Source organism: Dermacentor silvarum, chromosome 3, assembly GCF_013339745.2.
Source record: "Dermacentor silvarum isolate Dsil-2018 chromosome 3, BIME_Dsil_1.4, whole genome shotgun sequence".
NCBI classification, from domain to species: domain Eukaryota; kingdom Metazoa; phylum Arthropoda; class Arachnida; order Ixodida; family Ixodidae; genus Dermacentor; species Dermacentor silvarum.
Window position 1 is genome coordinate 78,772,926 of NC_051156.1, and position 13,338 is coordinate 78,786,263.

Genomic DNA, 13,338 nt, shown 5'->3' on the forward strand with positions numbered 1-13,338 from the left:
CACAAAAACGTTCATTTCCATTATTTGATTTATGGTTCATTCTGCGATGCAGAAAACCGCTTGTATCGTATTAAACAATATTAGTTATGCCTTTTTTCCACATGAGTCAAAACGGAACGAATGAAGAGAGCAGCGTAAGACATGTTGGTATTGTAGCTGTTTAGCTTCACATATTTCATATTGGCGTACACACATTACAATGTGTGTTGTGTGGGCGCTAGGTTATTTGTAGTACATGGGAAAAGTAAATAAACTAAGATGAAGTATTACGACATGGAGCCAGTCTTCACAAGCCCACTCTCCATGATGCCATCCACTTCGCCTTTTCTCTCCCAAAAAGTCAGCCATACCCGGGCCCCTCTGCTCGGCGCATTCGGCCCAGTGTGTTTCGTCCCAGGTAAGTTTTATTTGACGCCCACTTGTTCAAGTTCTTCGCGAATCGCACTGCTTCACGTTGTCTCCAAATATGCTTGTGCAGCTACAGTCGCTTATCGCAACGCGTATATTTATGGTCTTCGTTGCAACGCGCGATTGAGGCAGCCACATGTCGTTGCACCCGCGCTTGTCCAGAGCGGTTAGCGCGGCGCTAGAAGATTCTTAAACTTACGGCGACACGAACTCATGTTGGGCCGACTGTCTTGGCTTCAATTGTGTTGCGCAATCTTTCCTCCTAGTTATTTCCTTCATCAACGGTCATGTATAACAAAGGTGGAAAAGAAGGAGCCGACTCATTAATAGTGAACAGGCGTAAGGAAAGAAAAGGACTCTGTAGAAAGCAACGCTCAGGTAAGTGTTTCTCAAATGTTTCCAGTATATGACCGCTTTTAGCAATACCAAACCTACCACGGCTCCCACCCTCCATCCCCACAAGCATACCTTTATGACATAGATATATCTGCATTTTATTTATTTAACAGACATTACCTACAACAGACACATCTACCAAAAATACTTGTTGTTTTAGATGCGAGAGCATCTTTTGCTCGGGGCAGTGTCCGTTCTGCGGCGTCCGCACCTATACGGCGCATGCGCAACTCTCCCTCATTCTGCTCTCCTACGCAGGTGTGCGCTCTCTCTTCCCCTCTCCCCTTCTCCGCCACAGGTGAGGCGCAGCAAATCATTGCATATAACTCTCTCTCTCACTCTCTCCCTCTCTCTCTAAGGATACGCCGGTAGGCGGCGCAAGTGTCGCGGCGCAGTATAAAGCGCGCGTTCGCTGTGCTCCCGTCATTCTCTCTCTGGGCAACGATGTGCGAAACGCCATGAACAACGTCAACGTCAGGAGCTAGTTGCAGCGGCAGCGCCACCGCCGCCGAGTAGAGGAAGGCTCGGGAAGCCGAACGTAAACGTCAGCGTCGGCAAGCGGACCCCGAACTTCGGGCCAGGGAACCCGAATGTAAACGTCAACGTCGGCAGAAAACTTCTACGGAAGCAACACGGGCTCGGCACGCCGAAGTGGAACGTCAGCCTTATCAAGCCGAGTCGGTGGTGTCACCGTATACGTGAAACGCACTCTCAACGCAAATGCAAAGGACCTAGACATACCGGTCACCACTCAAAGGCACAACGGAGAGCACTCGGCCGTCCGACTATCCTTCCACGGTGACAACAACATCGTCATCGCTGTATCTGAAACCCAACATCTAAAGAGAAATCGTCGAACTTTACCTCGCAAGGCGCATGGTAGAGTACACCAAGACCTACAGACACGCGCCCTTCATACTCGCAGGGGACTTCAACGTAGACATACTGACAACCGATTGGCTGGTGCAGCACATAAGGACGTATACTCTTTGCGATGCATTTCCCAAGATCACAATCAACCCACCACTATCAGCGGAACGTGCATACACCTCGTCTTCGCAAATTTCAAACTTGACCCTCTGCAGCAAGACCCATTGACGCTACACTTCACCGACCACAAAGCCATCGTGTTCAATATACCGCGCGCATCGACGCTAGTAATCAAGTACGATCTCTAAATAAAGACGCAACAACCCGCGTACAAACGTCTCCTCTATTCTTAATACATTCTCTCACTCTAACTTTCATTGGGTTGTGTTGCCAAGTGAAACGAAACGGAAACTCGATGCGCACACCCCGCGATGCTTTCGCATCCCACCATGGATTGCCCGTAGTGTGAGATGATGTGACTTTTTAAACAAGGATTGATTTAATCATGTACTTTATTGAGAAGGATATGCATTAGCTTTCTTCATACAACGTTACCTGATGAACCCTAATTCTAAAGGTTCGGTGACACACTGGCTGCGGTCGGGACGCCGTGTTAGGTGAAGTTTTCTTTGTTGTATTGCGGGTCGGGTTGGAGATTATCCCGCGGCTGCTGCCAGTTTGTTGAGACTTGGGTAGCGTTTAGGCCGGTGATCCTTCAGCCAAAGGGATGAGTACGTCCGGGAGTAAGGGCGAGAGAAAAAAGGGTTTATTCTACAGTATTTACAGTAGCTCCAAATATGGAAGCCCACTCCATGGGGGGAGCACTTTGAAAGTCTCAGCTCACTACATGTCTGAGCACATATCAGAACAGGTCAGGACACACCACTGCACGCAAGGTGTCTCCTTATAAAACATCGGTCTTCCCTAGTTGACCCGACTAGGGAATCCGATGACCTTGATGCGGCCAATAAGAAAGGCCGTCTTGTTCGCTGAACTCCGCCTCTAATATTGCACCTTCGAAGCAAGGACGAGGCAATCCGGAAATAGGGGGTTGACACTCCTTCCACGAAAGTCGGTGACCTGTTTCTTGCCCTTCGACGGTCATCTTGCCAGGGTCGGGAGAATGGCCTTTGCACATTACCCCGCGTCTGACGAAGGGTGGCGGTTGTGGTCGGTCGCTTCTAAGTGAGCGTCTGGACGACGCTGATGAAAGGGGTGGCATCGGGGAAAGCACCCAAAGAATGGGCACTGCCGAGTTGGGGCGCTTGTTTGCCCGTCTCGTCGGTGTCTGGCACTGTCGCCGTCTGGACGACGCTCATGAAAGGGCCTGCCTCGATGGGAAACAATCAAAGAATGCGCCCGGCCGATTCGGGACGCAACAGACTCCTCCCCCGCCGGAAGATCCGACCTGAGGGTGACCAGCTGTCAGGTTGCCGAAGCGTCGGTGGTCGGTCGAGAGCTCGGGGTTTCTTCTTGAAATGGTGGCCGATGACGCACTCGAGCATGAGGTCCCAGCATTAACCTCATTGTGGCTTTCCCCCTGGTAATACACAAGCACACACACGAACCACAGGGCACAGGAAACCGCCTTGCTCGCACTGAGAGCCATCGGGTCTAGCAAAAAAATCAACGCACCTGTCCTTATCTAATAATACCACCAAAGCAGCCATCAAATCACCAAACTTTCGCTGAAGCCCACAATATTAAGATTAGACCAGAATTCACAATCTTCTCGCAACCTCCGACACAGAAGAGCAGTCCTGGTGACAAAGCACCACATAGCGCTCAAGCGCCCGAAATCCGTTAAATCCACCAGGCTTCGCTTGAACCAATAAATTTGGAACCAAAATTTTGTGCCGCCAAAGCGAGCTTTCATGAACCTTGGAGTTCACCAAAACCAGATCGTCGTGCTGCAGAGAGCAAAGGTATAATACTCGAAAATGCTCTAAATAACTGATAAATGAAATATCATACGCAGCACAAACGCGATGAAGAGTGTTACATCCGCTAGTGTCGCACATGCTATAGTGCCATTTCGAGCCCCATTTGCATCATGGATGTACTGTAAGAGTCGCTTTAACTTTGCGGACAAACTCACATGTAATACGTGCGAATCACGCACTAAAAATCTTTTTCTTGTCCATATAGGATATACACTAAAGAAACAACAACAAAAGTCATGCGTAAATTACACGCTAACACTACAAGGCTCGCGAACATTTCTAAAAAGTGAAGTGATAATCAAGCGTGCCACTACATGCTTCAACAAATAGCCTGTACTTGACACTGCAAGCGTATTTCCTACAAAAAAGAAGCCTATCTGCTTGGAAAGGCATGACACGTTGTAAAAAAAGTTTCACAAACATTTAGGCGCGCGAGCCATCTCTTTCAGAGTATCGATGAGCTTATAAAACAAACAATTTAAACAAAGCTCGAGACGTGCAAATCGAAATGATCTCTAGTTTCGGAGATCTCAAAACGTATAACCAAACACTAAAAATAAAGAAACAAACAAACAAAATGATGTTTCCACAAAACCTGTATCGCCGCTTTTCGTTCCGAATAGCCTACGGCTGCGACCTAATTTTAAGCCGTACTCTAGGTGGGCGCGGTCTGAGGGCTCTTCGTGTTAACGAGGTTGTACAAAGGGCACTTAGGTTAATCTCCTCACTGCCTACCCTCGACACTGCACAAGCAGGCATCATGCCTTCTGAGCGCCGTGCGACGTCTCCGCTGCCGCGCGTGACCGATTCGCGTCGCCGTAGCGGCTCGCTCTCCAGTGTCATGCCTAACACACTTCGAAAAGAACCGATCGAGGGGGAACATAATTGCCCCCTTCGCACCACCTTCGCTTTTGTCAACTTTCGTGCCGAACGGCCCTTTCTTTTCTTTCTCGCCCGGCGGATCGGACGGATCTGGAAACATTCCAAGGAACAAACGCGCCGTTCGAACTCTTTGACTGCGCTCCCCACTGGGTTTAGCGCCTTTGTTCGGCCGCGTTGCCCTGTCTGCCGCATTCCCGACTTTGCGACGCCGTTTCATCCTAGGAAGTTTACTAGTGCTCATTTTCAAGCCTTCCGCTTGAATCTCGCGCTGACCGGCACTTATTTCATCGGTCTTTATTTCCATCTCAACCGCACAGTCTGAATGATTTGCGGGTAAATCATTATTTTCAATGCTACCTCGACTGGCGGAGAGCTTCAAACACTGAGGAACAATGCAGCTATTTCCCTTTTCGCAACTTAGCTCGCATAGTTGGGAGCTGACCCCAACTGCAGTGCCCTGCCTACATTGTGCTTTTGCGCACTTTCCTGACCGATTGGACTCTGCACAGGTGCTCTTGTCTGACGACTCGGGGCCACTTCGGGCTTCTGCATGAGCTACCTTCGCGACGTACTCCCTGGATAACTGTGTCAAATCGTCCACAGCTGGCCTCGCTGCTTCTCTAGTATTCCATTGGCACAGTATCTCGTCGCGCTCAATACGGTCCCCATTAACGGGCTTCTCAAGAACTACGCCACGGTCTACGGATCTGTCCACACCTGTGAACATACCTTTAGGCTCACGGGCATCAGCCTTGCTTTCTACCATCGGTAGAACCGTGCGTGCTACTTGTTTGCACTTTCCGTGCTCTACTTTTACGGGTGCCTGACATTTCTGTTACTCCACTTCAAAACCCTGTTCCAATCTTCCAACCCCTTGACTGAGAGCTTCTATCTCTTCGTGTTGTTGCCTAATCCAATCCTGTCTTTTCAACTCATTCTCAATTGCTTCCTGGTCCTGCTCTTTTAGAATTGAGTTGCCGAAGTATTCAAAGTATTCCTGATCACTGTTGCTTTCTAAAATTGCTCTAATTTCGGCTTTTGATTTATCATCCTCTATTTCTACGCCGAGCTTTTCACAGAACCGCAACAAGCTAGCTCTCGTCAAACTTATGAGTTCCATGGTCACTACTTTAGGCTTATTCTCAGCTATTTGACAATACTTGCTGCAAAACCCGCACAAATCACAATGCAAGTAAAAAAAAAACTACCAGCGGTTCAGTTCTGTTTTCCCAAGAGAACTTGAAGCCTGGAAAATATAGCATAAACCAAACGCCTACGCACAGAAGTAGTACCAAGTCCCCAAGTACTGCTCCACCGCATCGAATCAATTCAAAGAAGACGAAAAGCCTGGGCCGCCTTTAAATGATAAGAATTACGGTATTTCTCCACTTCCCAATTACTCCCACACAAGAATGAGGTCTGGCTTTAGTACCTGGTTCGGATCTATGCTGAAAGCTGCTTTCTGCTTGGATGCGCAACAATCACAGTATCAAATGGGCAGTTGTACACGCTTCATCGGTTTTTAGAAAGTCTAGGCTAAAAGATCCGATGACTCAAGCGCAAAGCCAGGCACTCACCCTGTACCGTGCAGTCATGATGTGCTGCATTCATCCAGCCGCTCGCGAACCAGTTGGCGATTGGCGTTGGCTGCAGGTTCCATCTTGCCGCTGTCATCCTGTCGCTCGTGAATCAGTTGTTGGGTGACTGGCGTCGGCTGCAGCGTCCATCTCACCACGGCCATCCAGTTGGTCGCGAACGAGATGCCGGCGACTGACGTTGACTGAAGGGTCGATCTCACCACGGTCATCCAGTTGCTCGCGGCTCGGGGTTAGGATTCATCTCAGCGCTGCCATCCAGTTGTTGCGGGTCGGGTTGGAGATTATCCCGCCGCTGCTGCCAGTTTGTTGAGACTCGGGTAGCGTTTAGGCCGGTGATCCTTCAGCCAAAGGGATGAGTACGTCCGGGAGTAAGAGCGAGAGAAAAATGGGGTTTATTCTACAGTATCTACAGTAGCTCCAAATATGGAAGCCCACTCCATGGGGGGAGCACTTTGTGAGTCTCAGCTCACTACATGTCTGAGCACATATCAGAACAGGTCAGGACACACCACTGCACGCAAGGTGTCTCCTTATAAAACATCGGTCTTACCTAGTTGACTCGACTAGGGAATCAGATGACCTTGATGCGGCCAATCAGAAAGGCCGTCTTGTTCGCTGAACTCCACCTCTAATATTGCACCTTCGAAGCAAGGACGAGGCAATCTGAAAACAGGGGATTGACACTCCTTCCACGATAGTCGGTGACCTGTTTCTTGCCCTCCGACGGTCATCTTGCCAGGGTCGGGAGAATGGCCTTTGCACATTACCCCGCGTCTGACGAAGGGTGGCGGTTGTGGTCGGTCGCTTCTAAGTGAGCGTCTGGACGACGCTGATGAAAGGGGTGGCATCGGGGAAAGCACCCAAAGAATGGGCACTGCCGAGTTGGGGCGCTTGTTTGCCCGTCTCGTCGGTGTCTGGCACCGTCGCCGTCTGGACGACGCTCATGAAATGGCCTGTCTAGATAGGAAACAATCAAAGAATGCGCCCGGCCGATTCGGGACGGAACAGCTGCGACCGAAGGTTTATATCATCGTTTGTCTTGTCGCTTCGCCGTCCACCGTAAGGCCAAACAAATATTACGCTTTGCGAAATACACAATTTCAAGAGAGATAATACTGATATCATTCTTAAAGAAAAGAGCGTGGGAAGAGTATGGTCACCGCGACTGAAAATTAATCCCTGTTCTGGCAAGCAGAATTCGCATATAGTTGGGCCCTCAATGACCCCCAGAAAGAGGCTCGTAACCCATTTGGGGGTTATGACCCGCAATCTGAGAAGCGTGGTTTAGGTGGAAGCACGCGGCCCCATAAAGACGAGTTAAGAAGCGTGCAACGCAATATAAAGTGAAAAAAAATGAAAGGCAGTGAAATCAAACGAGGGAAACGCTACTAGAATCTGTCGGCTCATTACATTAGTGATGGGCGAATACTCGGCTTTTGTCTGGCTCGGCATTGTCCCGTTGTTTAAGTGGCTGTACAATGTGGCCACTCGTGGTCTCAATGGTCTGTGCATGTCGAGTGGATGTGGTATCAAGGCACCGATTCGAACAATGCCTTGAAGCGAACACAGACTTGTGAAGGCTTTTGTCAGCAACCACCGATATTTTGATTGGCGCTGTCAGTTGCGATCGGATGTGGCAAATAGTGATTAATTGCACATTGCTTGTTCGTGCGCAAGTAAGCTACCTGAATTGTGGGACAAACATTTGCGGTCTACGACCCAGTTGATATCGCAAGCATGCAAGTTTTTTTTCTGCTGCTCTATGGTCACAATAGCACAATAGTACCGATAAAAATGCCCTGTTGACTCAGTTACGTTTTTTCATCAAACCACAGCGTTCAGCATTGAAGCATATTAATATCTGCTACGCCCATGTATTTCGTCCCACATAGTGAGAGCACTTATCTCGAAACTCGTGTCGTCCTCAGAATCCGTATGATGTGGACACGGCTTCAGAGTGCACAGGTTACAATTCGTAAATTGCAACCTGTACCGTAGAGAAATTAGCGTAAAATATAAACAGCAGGTTTTCGTTATTAGTCTATTACGAGTTTCGACTTCGTTTGAAGCTCGTCGTGTAATATATATTACCTCAAGGATCTGAATTGTGCTTGCTGCCATGGTCGATTTTTCAAACTACTCAGTTGTTGGCCTGTCTAGATGGGAAACAATCAAAGAATGCGCCCGGCCGATTCGGGACGCAACAGCTGCGACCTGGTATTTTTCAATATGAAATTTGACCTGCTCTTATCCTTAGCTAATTGGTTTCTGCGAGTTTACCTGGGGATGGCACGGCCCAGCACTCCCAGGCAGCAGCGTCCAGCTACGCTCCTTGCCACCGCTCGCGTGTTTCTATTCAATTCTCGTTTAGCACTAGCCTCGATGTGGAATAGCACGGCGGCAGTTCCTACACCGCCCCTCCAACGATAGCACTGCCCGATGGTGGATTGCAGCGACGGTGCGGCACCCCGCTGGCGGGTTAAACCTTGCGTACTGACGCACCGAACGTGGATGCCACGAAGCATGTAATGTCCGAGTCGCCAAGGTCTTCCAGGAGCCTGAAACTCCTAAACCTGGCTGGCTTACTGGACGTGCACCTGGTCTCCCTCCCCAACTTCGTTCTATAGAATGCACGTAGCAAGTAGCCGGTAGGTGCAGCCCCCTACTTTTTTACATGCCACCACAAGAGCGGTTAGCCAACTAGTCACCAAAGGGAAGTGTGCAGGCGATCCTCGCCTGCACACGCATTTCATCTCGAGAGCAAAGGTTCGTTGGAGTGACGTTGCAAGGATACAAAGTTGGCCAGCGCCCGTGGGTAAAACAATACCTTGCCACCACCTCTGCCACTGACCATTACCTCTTGAGCTCTCGAAGCTGGAGCTCGCAGAAACACTCAACACCGCTCACCTGGGGTCGTATTCTCGGATAATCACTTTGGGCGACATTATCACCTCGGTCATCAAGAGCGCGCTGATTGGCTGGTTGAGCAAAACCGGATGATTGGCTGGTTGAGCAAAACCGCTGATTGGCTGGTTGAACACTAAGGCACGCCAAGGCGATAGTGTCGCCGAAAGTGATCGTCCGAGAATACGTCGCCAGGTACTACAATACACCCCAGTCCATTATTATACGGAAGTCTGCACCGTAGAGTTGCCCCATCGCGTCGGTGACTTATTGCGCGCCGGTAGCACACTTCTTCCTATGGCGGCGCCAGAAGCCGCACCAGCGCATTGCAGGCGGCGCCCACGGGTCCCGCGCCACACCAGATGACGGCGGAGGAGGAGGCCCAGGATAATGAGAACCTCGTCACAAGCTAGACGTGTAGGTCGCAACAAAGAGCTCATCCTGCAGGCAGGGGCAGCAAGCAGTAGTTACCTGCTATCGAACGGAATCTACGCCCTCCCGCCGGTCATGGCCTGTCCCGGGACGTAGCAGGGGCCCCATGTTGGGTGCCAGTTTGGAGGACGGCGGGGCCCGCAGTCCTTGCAAGCATGCCTAAAGCCCCAACCAGACGTACGCGTTGGAACTAGAGTGTACTAGAATATTGTCACGTAGTAGTGACGATGAAGCAAACAGTCGTAAAACTGTGAATGACGAAACTGATTCTTTATTGGGCGAACCTGTGCCCACAAAAGCAAGTTACACTTGAAGCACAACGATAGCGGTGAACACAGTCGGCGATCGTCGAAATCTGATCAGCGGCGAAACGCGTCGGATTTTATACCCGAGTCATCGAAGGTTCCAGATTAATCCCTGATGCCCGCGTGTCTTCCAGAAAGTTCTAGACAATTCGCGTCGCTCATACAATCAGATTACATGGGCGTCGGTGACCACAGACGACGGATAGAAGCATTGATAACGTCCGAGAAGCTTCCAATGCAGGCGCGTCCTGCGCCGAGCGATAACGTTTAACATTTGTCAGCCAATGTTGAAAGCGGCCACCGGTGAAAGATAAACATGTGTACGTGTCAATACCCTCCCCTTAAAAAGCATCGTCCCGATGCTACAAACAAACACGAAAGCGAAAACAAAACCATGCGTAATAAACAAAATAACAATAACAAAGTAACAAAGTACCTAAGTTTGTCAGCGGGCGTAGAAAGGCTTAAGACGCACCACGTGGATGACTTCAGGTCGTGCCCGGCGCCGCTGTGATTGCGAAATGCCGTCTGGCACGACCTCATAGTCCAGTGCGCCAATACGTCGGGTGATCTTATATGGTCCGAAATAGCGACGTAACAGCTTCTCGCTAAGTCCTCGTCGGCGTATCGGAGTCCAGACCCAAACACGGTCACCGGGCTGGTACTCGACGTAGCGTCGTCGAAGGTTGTAGTGTCGGCTGTCGGTCCTCTGCTGGTTCTTGATGCGCAGTCGGGCGAGCTGTCGACCTTCTTCGGCACGCTGCAAATAGGTGGCAACGTCGAGATTTTCTTCGTCGGTGACGTCCGGTAGCATGGCGTCAAGCGTCGTTGCCGGGTTCCTTCCGTAGACCAGGTTGAACGGCGCCATGTGCGTTGTTTCTTGCACGGCCGTGTTGTATGCGAAGGTCACGTACGGAAGGATGGCATCCCACGTCTTGTGTTCGACGTCGACGTACATTGCCAGCATGTCGGCGATGGTCTTATTTAGGCGCTCGGTGAGGCCATTCGTCTGCGGGTGGTAGGCGGTGGTCCGGCGATGGCTTGTGTGGCTGTATCGCAGGATTGCTTGAGTTAGTTCTGCCGTAAAGGCAGTACCTCTGTCGGTGATGAGGACTTCTGGGGCACCGTGACGCAGGAGGATGTTCTCAACGAAGAATCGGGCTACCTCGGCAGCACTGCCTTTGGGCAAGGCTTTTGTTTCGGCGTAGCGGGTGAGGTAGTCCGTAGCTACGACGATCAATTTATTCCCGGACGTCGACGTCGGAAAAGGCCCCAGTAAGTCCATCCCAATCTGCTGGAACGGTCGGCGAGGTGGCTCGATCGGCTGTAGAAGTCCGGCTGGCCTTGTCGGCGGTGTTTTGCGTCGCTGACAGTCTCGGCATGTCCTTACGTAATGGGCGACGTCGGCAGAGAGGCGAGGCCAGTAGTATTTTTCTTGTATCCTCGCGAGCGTGCGGGAAAAACCGAGGTGTCCAGCCGTTGGGTCGTCATGGAGAGCTTGCAGAACCTCTGGACGCAATGCTGAGGGTACCACGAGGAGGTAGTTTGCTCGGAGAGGCGAGAAGTTCTTCTTTAGGAGAATGTCGTTTTGCAAGAAAAACGACGCCAATCCTCGCCTGAACACCTTCGGCACAGTGACGGTCTTGCCTTCCAGGTAATCTACAAGGTTCCTTAGTTCCGGGTCGGCTCGCTGTTGTTCGGCGAATTCGTCGGCACTGATGGGTCCCAAGAAAGTGTCGTCATCCTGGTCATCCTGTGGCGGCGGTTCGACGGGGGCGCGAGACAAGCAGTCGGCGTCAGAGTGCTTTCGCCCGGACTTGTAAACGACGGTGATGTCGAATGCTTGAAGTCTCAGACTCCATCGTGCGAGGCGACCTGAAGGATCCTTCAAGTTAGCTAGCCAACACAAGGCGTGGTGGTCGCTCACAACTTTGAAGGGCCTGCCATAGAGGTAGGGGCGAAACTTTGATGTAGCCCAGATGATGGCGAGGCACTCCTTTTCTGTTGTGGAATAATTTGATTCCGCCTTCGATAGCGACCGGCTAGCGTAACTTACAACCCTTTCTAGTCCGTCAGTCCTCTGCACAAGCACGGCGCCGAGTCCTACGCTGCTTGCGTCGGTGTGGACTTCGGTATCGGCGTTTTCGTCGAAATGCGCAAGGATGGGCGGCGATTGTAGGCGTCGCTTCAGTTCTTCAAATGCTTCGATTTGCGGCGTCTCCCACTTGAACTCGACGTCGGCCTTCGTGAGGTACGTCAGTGGCTCGGCGATCCGTGAAAAATCCTTGACGAAGCGCCTGTAATAGGCGCACAGGCCAAGAAATCTACGCACTGCCTTCTTGTCGGCGGGCGGAGGAAAGTCAGTGATGGCCGCCGTTTTCTGTGGGTCAGGGCACACTCCAGACTTGTTGATGACATGGCCCAAAAACAAGAGCTCCTCGTATGCGAAGCGGCACTTTTCTGGCTTCAACGTGAGTCCGGAGGTCTTGATAGCTTGAAGAACTGTTTCAAGGCGCCGCAGGTGTTCTTCGAAGCTTGAGGCAAACACAACGACGTCGTCCAAATACACGAGGCAAGTCTGCCACTTCAAGCCTGCCAGTACTGTATCCATGACGCGTTGGAAAGTCGCAGGTGCCGAGCAAAGACCAAACGGCATGACCTTGAACTCGAACAGTCCGTTTGATGTTATAAAGGCAGTCTTCTCCCGGTCCCTCTCGTCGACTTCGATTTGCCAGTAGCCGGTTTTGAGGTCCATCGACGAAAAATACTTTGCGTTGTAGAGTCGATCCAAGGCGTCGTCAATCCGTGGGAGGGGGTATACGTCCTTCTTCGTGATCTTGTTGAGGCGACGATAATCGACGCAGAAACGTAGGGTTCCATCCTTCTTCTTCACTAACACTACGGGGGACGCCCACGGACTCTTGGACGGCTGGATGATGTCGTCGCGTAGCATTTCGTCGACTTGTTGCCTTATGGCCTCGCGTTCGCGCGCCGAAACTCGGTACGGGCTCTGACGGAGTGGGCGGACATTTTCGTCGGTTATGATGCGGTGCTTGGCGACAGGGGTTTGTCGAACTTTTGACGACGAGAAGCAGTCCTTGTATTGCAGGAGCAGAGCTTTTAGTTGTTCTTTCCTATGCCTGGGAAGGTTCTGATTGACGTCGAAAGTTGGTTCAGGTACTATAGTCGTCGTTGCAGGTGCACTGGAATCTGTGAAGGCGAAAGCACTGCTGGCTTGTACTATTTCGTCGATGTAGGCGACCGTGGTGCCTTTGTTAATGTGCTTGTATTCGGGGCTGAAGTTCGTGAGCATCACCCTTGCTTTCCCTGCACGTAGCTCAGCTATGCCTCTAGCGACGCAAATTTCACGGTCGAGCAGTAAGTGATGATCGCCCTCGATGACGCCCTCCATGTCTGCAGGCACTTCGGTACCGACGGAAATCATTACGCTGGAGCGAGGCGGAACGGTGACTTGTTCTTCTAGCACATTCAAGGCATGGTAACTGATGTCTGTATCCGGTGGTATCGCGTTGTGCGTTGAAAGCGTTACCGACTTGGACCTTAAGTCGATGACTGCACCGTGTTGGTTTAGAAAGTCCA